Genomic DNA, 7,964 nt, shown 5'->3' with positions numbered 1-7,964 from the left:
AAAATGAAAAATAGAACAGCCCTGTGATCCAGCAATCCCATTTCAGAGTATATATCCAAAGGAAATAAACCGATATCGAAAATTTGTCCGCACAATTGTGTTTATTGCAATGTTATTCGCAATAGCCAAGATATGGAAACAACCTAAGTGTCCATCAATGGGTGAATGGATAAAGAAGATTATTGTATACATATATATGTGTGTGTATGTGTGTGTGTTCCTTTTTTTTCCACATTCTTGCTAACACTTATTTCTTGTTTTCTTGATAACACCCATTCTAAAAGGTGTGAGGTGATATTTCGTGGTTTTTATACACACACACACGCACACACACACGACCATAAGAAAGAAAGTAATCCTTAATTTGCAGCAGCATGGATAGACCTTGAGGATACTATGCTAAGTGATATAAGTCAGACAGAGAAAGACAAATACTATATAGTCACTTATATGTGGAATCAAAACAGCCAAAACTGTAGAAACAGAGTAGAAACCAGGGTTAGGGGGTAGGGGAACTGGAGAAATCTTTTAAGGGTACAAATGTGCAACTAGAAGATAAAACCTCAAAATCTGATACACAGCATAGTGATTATAGTCTACAATACTATATTGTCAATTCTAAAGTTGCTAAGTGACTAGATCTTAATTGTCCACATTCTAAAATGAAATGATAATTATGTGATGTGATGGAGGTGTTATTTAATCATACTGAAATTTATAGATATATCAAATATATTGTACATGTTAAACTTATATGTCACTTATATCTCAATTTAGAAATGGTGGTAACAATAACAATGCTTTACAGATATAGTCTCATTTGTTCAGGATAATTCTGGGCCTCAAGATTTATTTGTTTGTTTGTTTGCTTTTGCCTCTATCCACAGCATGTGGAAGTTCCTAAATCAGAGATTGAATTCGAGCCACAGCAGTGACAGTGCTGGATCCTTAATCACTAGGCCACCAGGAAACTTCCTGGGCTACAATTAATAGATGAGGAAACAAATGCAAATACATTACATAACTTGATGAAGGCCACCAAGATGATAAATATGTACTGGCATTCAAATCACATCCACTTAACCCATACTGTCTCTCAATAGCTGATGTAACATCGGATCGGAAAGGAGAAGGTATCAGTCTAAGCTGGGATTGGGAAATAGCACAGTTGCCTAGGGCTTAAACAGGGCCTCGAAAGTGGAAAGGATTTAAATGGGCAGCAAAGAGGAGGATATTCCATGTTGGGGAACAGAATGATGCTATCTGAGCAACATATCACAGGAGAAGAGAGAATGCAGTGGCTGAGTTTATAAAACAGACTCTGAGCAAAGAAAATAAGCAAGGACATAATATCCCTACTGTATAAACAATGCACTGATAAACTGGAAACAATGCCCTGTCCGACACGCTTATAATGCCCTGCTGCTTAGGGATGTGCAATTCCATTAAACTCACTCTCCTTGTCAACACAAGTGGAATTTGTTTCAAATTAATGACATGTAGGGATTTCAGTGTTTGTTGGTCAAATTTACTTCTCTCCCTGAGAGAACATATGGAAATGAGGAGCTGTATCTTTTATCTCTGTGGCTGATATGACCTCACCATATGGACATGCTTACTCAGAATAAAGTCTGGAGGAACTTTGTTGAATTCACATATTCTCAACCCTGTCAGAGGAGGACTCTAATTGACAGGGCTTCTCTAAGAATAGGTGCCCTTTGCCATTCCAGAAACATTTCTTTCTGTATAGAGAAGGTCAAAAATATTCTCACTCACCAGTGAATAGGTTTTGTGTTGACAGTTTCTGATGCCAGTGGGGACTTATTAAATTAGTTTCCATCAAACTCTGAAAAATTTTAAAACATAACTCAAGGTGGGTACCCCACATATACTCCAGAGAAGCATATTTGGAGAAAAATTAATATCCTAACTAAGGCTGCATGGTCCTACCTAAATACAGAGACTGCCTTTCTGGAATGATCAACTTCGTTGAAATTTGTTTTGTCTGATCCTTGTCATGTATCATACAGCTTTTATCACTGTTAAAAAAAAAATGGAGTACATGAGTTTTCTGCTTTCTTTAACTTTAGAGAATACACTTTTGACTTTATATTTTGCAAGCTGAGACCTATAAAATAAAGTTTTTAAATATTGGCTTAACTTTTTATAATTACCCATGATCCCTGTATTAAACAATATGTAAAAACACAAAGAAAGCAATACATTTCCCTAAATTTCTAGAAGTAACCATTGTTAACACCTGATTCTAGAGTTTTGCTAAATAGGTGGATGAATAGATAAATAGAAATAACTCCATAAAAATAAATAATACATACACTTTAAAAAGTAAAAAGTGATATATATCAGTTTACTTTCATTTAACAGATGAAAAATAAGGAATAATAAGAGGGCTAGGATCTCCAAATTTTAAATAAACATTTTTCCTTTTCTTTTTGCTGCAAGAGATATTACTTTATTTTTATAAAGTCTTCAGGTAAAGGATCATGAAGACCATTAAGAAATTGAAGTCATGCTTTAAACATTATTTAGTTTCAACTAATAGAAATGAAAGAAAATTAAGGGACATTAGCCCTCTTATATTCAGTATTTTTAAAATTACTTTTCTACTTATATTTCTAACATTCTAGTCTGTAATCATAATTCTTATACTTGTTTAGTGCGATTGCATAGTTAAAATGTTTAATGTTCCCTACCAGCTCCTCAATTCCTATGCTCTTTATGTTTTTATTTAGCTATTTCTTGGATGAATTTCATCATCTCCCTCTTCTCAGTTTTCTGCAAAGTATTTCTGTATTTCCTGAGAATTTTTCTTATTTGAGAAAGTTTGCCTATTGCCTTTCTAGCCTTAGAGGGATTTTTTTTTTAAATTATTTTTTATGGCACACTCACAACATGTGGAAGTTCCCGGGGCCAGGGATCAACTCTGAGCCACACTTGCAATTTATGCCACAGCTGCAGCAATGCTGATCCTCAACCCTCTGTGCCACAGCAGGAACTCCTAAACCATTGTATTTTGATATTCGGTGTTGCCATATATTTTCTCACAGCTATAATTTACCACAATATTAATTATACCAGCTAGGTGATCATTTTACATATTTATTGGAAATATCTTTCCTGGAAACATTGGGCACTGTTGGTTTGGAATAAAATGTACTACCTATTAATGAGCAGAGCTTTGCTATGTAGAAATTGTACCTGGCCTCACAGTTATCTAAATGTAAACATAGAAAAGAAAGAAAAAAAATACATGATACAGAAATATTTGAAATTGACTCCTAATATAGACTTACCAGGAAAAATTACTTCTCTATGGGAACAAAATGGCTCCGTAAATTTTATTTTTGAAAGCTTGAATCAAAGATGTGTTTTGGATTTTTTAAAACTCATTTCAGTTTAGTTCAGGAAACAAACTATGGATAGGAGTCAGTAAGACATAGATGTATAATAGTGCTGCCCTTAAGAAGATTCAGGTAAGTGGGGGAGTTCCCGTCGTGGCTCAGTGGTTAACAAATCTGACTAGGAATCATGAGGTTGTGGGTTTGATCCCTGGCCTTGCTCAGTGAGTTAGGGATCTGGCGTTGCCTTGAGTTGTAGTGTAGGTCGCAGACACGGCTTGGATCCCGCGTTGCTGTGGCTCTGGTGTAGGCCGGTGGCTACAGCTCCAATTGGACCCCTAGCCTGGGAACTTCCATATGCCGTGGAAGCGGCCCTAGAAAAGGCAAAAAAAAGAAGATTCAGGTAAGTGGGTTGGAAGTGGAACTTGGTAAGCATGTTTACCACATATTAGAAGAATTGCAATAAAGAGTACAAAACAATGAAGTAGTACAGAGGAAAACAGAGTTAAGGGTGTTTCTCAAAAGAAACTAATGCCTGAGCCAATTTTGAAGGACATTTAAATAAAAGAACTTGCCAAACTTATGGGTGGGAGTAGAAGGCATTTAAAACAAGGAGGGCAGAATGAATAGAGATGTATAAAATAATGTAGGTTTTTTTTTTTTTTAGGAAACCAGAATTATTTAACTGTTGAGTATAGAGTATAAAAGGAACATTGGTTGAAAATAAGACTGGGGAAAACATTTACACGTATTATCACAAAAGGCTATGTATTATGCTAAGTAGCTTGGGCCTGCCCTGGGGGTAATGTGGAGCCACTAAAAATGGTAAATAAGCACATAACTGAGTCCATATCTTGTGGAGCCAGAAGGAGAGAGACATTTGACAAGGTTATGCAATAATCGTCAGACTGATAAATTAAAGGATCATGACTTGAAAGCAGGCTACAGGATCAAAAAATATTTGAGATAAAGACAGAAGGAATTGGTGATTGCTCATACATATAAGGAAGATTGAAAAGGCAATCCTGCCTTTCAGATTTATGATTTGAGTGACTGAATGCATAATGATGGCAAAAACCCAAGTAAGGAGTAGAGGACAAAGCTCACGTTTGGAGGGCACAGATACTAACTTCAATTTTGAATTCTTGGTATTAAGATATTCATTTACATTCACAAACAGATGTGTGTGTGTGTGTGTGTGGAGAGAGTGGGTGAACTTGCAGAATCTAGTGAGGTCTAGATTTAAGAGATAAATATATGTTAAAAATTTTTTTTTAATTGAAGTAGACAGGATAGCAGTGTTCTAACTGTACTTTCTTTGTCTTTTTGGTATCCACTAGTTAATTACAGGACCAAGGTATTGGTTAAAATTGTTTACCTCTCCTGTATTCTATAGCCCATATTCTGAACCTCTTCTTTATCTAACTGTTAGATACTTTAGTATTTTCCTTGCCTTACACTAATCCATGGCCAGGTACAGACAACTAGGACAGATGTCAATGCCCCAAAGCCACCAGAATTATTGAAACTAGCTAATCCTAACCCATTTATCCATGAATAACCCCAATAAAACTGTTATACTTACTCCTACCTTTCCCTCCTTATAAAATCTGGTACATCCCCATATGGTCTTGCATAAGTGACAAGTCCCTTTCTCTTGGGAAAGATAAGTAATAAATTCTTCTTTCAAAGGCGGTTGTCTCCATGTTTGCCATCTAACTGATTAAAACAAATCCAAGGTATAAATCTTGAAATAAGTAGTCCATGAAAAGGTGAAAAGGAAGCATGGGTCAAAAAGAGAAGCCTGGCAGGGAGCATCAGAGCATCAGGGAATGGAATTAATGATAAGAGATGGACCCGGAGAGCTAGGCTTTATTTGCATCATCATTTTCAAATAAAGATACCTGGGTGGGTTTTTTATTTATTTCTTAAGGGATTTTATTGGAGTATAGTTGACTTACAATGCTGTATTGGTTTCAGTTATACAGCAAAGTGGATCAGTTGTACATACACATGTATCTGTTGTTTTTTCCCATATGAGCTATGACAACCTACTGAGTAGATTTCTCTGTGCCATACAAGCAGGACCTTGTTAATATCTATTTTATATACAGTAGTGTGCATATATTATCACCATCCCCCTAATTTATCCCTCCCCCCAATTATTTAAAACCATATCAAATGAACCATATCAGTTAAAATGAGGACTAAAAAAGTGCCCACTATCATTAATGAAAATAGCAAGGGTTTTATGGACATGGCAGAATCCAAAGCCAAGTTAGAGATTATTTACGGATGTCAGTTTTCCTACTGATCTTTTCTTTCCTCAGATAAAACTCATCAAAACTATGATTTCCGATCTTTAATAATATAACTCTAAGCATATAATTTGTATTCTTGAGAATACTTAGGTGAGTGCACTATGTGTACTACGTCCTCTCTCTCTATTTAGAAATGGAATTTCTCAACTATAGTGTGATGATTAGAGAAAGAAAAAAATATAAACTTGAACTGAATCATAGACCAAAAAAAAATCCTTTTAGGGGAAAAAATCAAGTGAATGAATAAATTATCGCAAAACATAAAGTCAAATTCAAGACATTGAAATTACACAAATTCGCAGGTCTGGGCAAAATTTAGCAATGTAATTATACTTCCTAACTTTAGAAGGGGAAAATTAAATTTGAAGAAGTTAATTGTCTAACTTGTGATCTGGTTATTTGCACAATTTTTTCCCTTCACTACATGGCACATGGCCTTAAAATCATTTTCCATGTATTATTTTATCTAGTTTGCTCCCATTCATGAAAAATGCCTGACATTACCCTGTAATTATATGATATGATAGATTAGTTCTTACTGGATATTCCATTTGGCAATAGATTCTTCAGGACACAAAGCAGTCTCCTCTTTTTTAAAATGACCATGGTGTTGTCTTTTTTATCTGATTGTGATTATAGCAGTGTGGGTGATGAGTTAATGACATATGCAGAATTTTTTAGGACGATGGAGGTGATAGTGAAGTGGTTGAAGATTTTTACAAGGGGTAAGAATACTCTGAGAATTGACCTCTGTTTCCTATAAAACACAAATATTCTCACAGACAAAGGGAATAATGGGTATTATTCTATATCTTGTAAGTTAAATAAGCCAAAGTGTTAGTAAATATTTATTTCAGAGATTATATATTTTAAGACTCTACGCAATAAAAAACAATCTATGATAATTATTGCAAATTGTCTATTTCACAGTAAGCAAATACTAGAAGAAAATCACTTCTGAAAATAAACGTTACTGGCCTTATCTCTTTCCTTTCTTCCTTGAAAACCTGTCCTCACTTCAAATTCTCTCTATTTTATGTTCCTTTCCTATTTTCCTATGCAAAGTGGATGTATAGAGCTATTGATCACAGTTTCCCCAAACAGTCTGAGCAGTAGAGTTGAAACTAGACTCAGAGAAAAATGATTGTTCACTTAATGGAAAAAAAATTACTTTCAGGTTTGATTTCAATCAGAGCTCTTTGAAAGGGTTCTGAAACCATAACAAGGTTGAACAAATGTTTCGCTGTGGGATTTATTTCTTCATCAAGCTTAAATGAGAAAGAGAAAGAGAGAGAAAGAAAAGCAAAGAAAGAAAAGAAAGAGAGGAGGGAGAGAGGAAGGAAGGAAGGAAGAATGAGAGAAGGGAGGAGGAAGGGAGGAAGGAAGGGCGAAAGGGAATAAAGCTTTACCATCTAGCATTACTGATTTGATTTTGTTAAATGTGCCATAAAACAACTACTCAGGAAGCTGTATTTTCAACTATTTTCTGTGTTCAGTCATTTAAAAAACTTTTTATGTTGAACTAAATTGACACAGAAAATTTGCAAAAATGGTAGTTTTCTTCAGCCAGCTTCCACTAATGCTAACATATTACATAACCAGAGTACAATGATCAGAACCAGAACCTAACATTGGTACCAATACTATTGTGAAACTAATTGCTATTATTTTTGTTTTGTTATGCTTTGCTTTGTCTTTTTGCCTTTTCTTGAGCTGCTCCCATGGCATATGGAAGTTCCCAGGCTAGAGATCCAATGGGAGCTGTAGCCACCGGCCTACACCAGAGCCACAGCAACATGGGATCTGAGCCACGTCTGCAACCTACACCACAGCTCATGGCAACGCCAGATCCTTAACCCACTGAGCAAGGCCAGGGATTGAAGCCACAACCTCATGGCTCCTCGTCAGGTCCGTTAACCACTGCCCCACAACGGGAACTCCAATTGCTATTATTTGAATGTTAGCAGTCTGTCTTCTAATGTTCTTTTTTCTGTTCTAAGGTCCTATTCATAATTTTATCTCATGATTAATTTATTTCATTTTAGTTTCCTGTAGACTGTAGAGTTCTTCAATTTCCCCTTGTCTTTCATGACCTTGATACCATTAAAGACCATCAACCAGTTAATTTTCAAATGTTCCTTAATCTGGGGTTAAAGTAATTTAAACTAATTTAAACACGTTTCCTCAGGCATAGCTAAAATACACAGTCCTTTTCCCTTTTCCCTAATCTGGATTTGTTCAGTGTTTTCTAATCTCTAGGCTGAGGTTGTACATTTTTTTTTGT

Source organism: Phacochoerus africanus, chromosome 9 (genome assembly GCF_016906955.1).
Source record: "Phacochoerus africanus isolate WHEZ1 chromosome 9, ROS_Pafr_v1, whole genome shotgun sequence".
NCBI lineage: Eukaryota > Metazoa > Chordata > Mammalia > Artiodactyla > Suidae > Phacochoerus > Phacochoerus africanus.
This window is presented reverse-complemented; position numbering follows the sequence as displayed.